The 1,897-nt window shown below is 53.8% G+C and overlaps 1 protein-coding gene across 1 annotated transcript in view; it reads right to left on the bottom strand.

The window, feature by feature from the left end:
• The window catches only part of EDAR (ectodysplasin A receptor), a 41,214-nt gene that overhangs the window by 30,865 nt on the left and 8,452 nt on the right, over nucleotides 1-1,897 (bottom strand). The gene's annotated exons all lie outside the window — the stretch shown is intronic.

Raw genomic sequence — 1,897 nt, 5'->3', positions numbered from 1 at the left:
TGCCAAGGCGTTCCTTTATTATCATTCCAGAAATGAAAAAAAGGAAAATCATCCCTCCTTTGCTTATTGGAGTTTTTTCCTCCTGTGGTTGCGTTTTAATCTCTTTTTTATTGGTCATGTACAACCTTGGCACTTTGCTCACGGCAGTGGCAGCCGGCAGCGGGAGCAGCAGGGCTCATGGTGTGTGTGTGTGGGGAGGGTCTTTGGGTTCCAGCCTTCATGCGTTTGGACCGTTACCTGTAACATTATGATAATAATTGCCTGCCCTTCCTCAAAGCCTTTTGCCTTCAGATCCCCATGTATCTTGTAAACATTAAGTAACCCATCTTGAAACACCGGTCAGAGAAGTCACACTAGCTAGGTTTACAGTGAAGCCTACCAGGAAGAGCCCTCTCAGAAGTCCTTCTCTGCCACCAGCCAGAAGCCCGTTCTGTGTGGAAGAAGAGCAATACTAGGGCCCTGTGCTAGATCCGTTCGCCCACGCTGGGCTCAGCTACGAGTGAGCAGCTCCTGCGCCCAGCTTGTTCTGTCCACATCACACGTCACCGGTCGGACACTGGATTTCAGCTTGCTCCTTCTCCCTGCTTCCACCGCCCCGGCATGCTGTTTATTCATATTGTACTTTTCTGTTCCCCCGTCCCTTGGCAAGGGGCACTGGGGGCGTAGTGGTGACCGGCTGGGCTGCTAACCACCAGGTGAGCAATTGGAAATCACCAGCTACTCCAGGGGAGAAAGACAAGGCTTTTTACCCCGGTCAAGAGTTACAGACTCCGAAACCCACCAGGGGCAGTTCTACCCTGTCCCGTAGGGTCACTGTAAGTCGACGTCAGCTCAGTGGCTGTGAGTCTGGTCGGGTGCAGTGTGAGGCCTTCAAGGGAAAGACTTGTTCATAGAGATGTGTCTAGTACATAGTACTTAGGAATGGGCGGAGTCCCTTGGTGGCTCAGATGATTAAGCACTTGACACCGACCGGAATGGTTGGTGGATGGCACCCTCTGGGGCGCTTCAGCATCTAAGTTTGGCACTCTCTTTCCAAAAGGTCACAGCCGAGGTGACGGGACAGGGCCGTTCTGTGGGTAATCACCCATTCATGGCACCGTTCCGTTCCAGTGACACACCATACCTTGCCTGTGCCATGAGTTCCACACGGCATTCCCTCTGTTGTTTTGAGGGTTCGTTATATGGCCTTTTATGATCAGTGTCTTACCAAATCCAATCTTTCTCTGGAACTCGAAACACCGCGCAGCAACTTACGGCACTGATACCGTCAGCGAACGGCACCCTGCGATGTTGTGTGTAGCACATACGAGGGAAGACAAACAAAACAAACAACAGTGGGCAACGCTAAGTGTGCTCTACCAGGACTCAGCCCTGTTCGGAGATGGGGACTGCTTGTCCTGACAGGTGGCGTCCCTACGGGTCAGAACCGACCCGACAGCAACCCGCATCTACGAAGACAAAGGTTCTCCATCAGGAAGGCCACCGCCCCAACTCCCCGCAGAAGTTCAACATGTGGACACGGGGAGGCCCCGAAGGGCCCTTTGTCATCTTCCTTTGTTTTGTTTTTTTATTAAGAGGCGATAGTATGAAAGACAAGGGGCGAGAAGAGCACAATAGTGAGCTAGGTAAGTGTGTCCCGTGCCACTCACAGGCCTGGTCTGATCCACACTAAGAAGTCCTTATCCCTGTCGCTAAGCCCTGGCTTAGATGGCTCCCACCGCCGGCGGTGCGGTGCACAGGAGTGGGGCTGCACAGTTTGCTGCTCCTTACCCCTCCTTTCTAACCGCCCAGGGCTTGCCCGCCTTCAGACATGGAGCTGCAGCTATGCCCGCCCGCTTTCTGGGGCTGAGTCGGCCCTGCCCATGCAGCCCTGCCGTAGAAGCCCACCCAGGGCCAC

The sequence above is a fragment of the Echinops telfairi genome, unplaced genomic scaffold (genome assembly GCF_000313985.2).
Source record: "Echinops telfairi isolate 266 unplaced genomic scaffold, ASM31398v2 ScPeMD7_7467;HRSCAF=8505_1, whole genome shotgun sequence".
NCBI lineage: Eukaryota > Metazoa > Chordata > Mammalia > Afrosoricida > Tenrecidae > Echinops > Echinops telfairi.
This window is presented reverse-complemented; position numbering and strand designations above follow the sequence as displayed.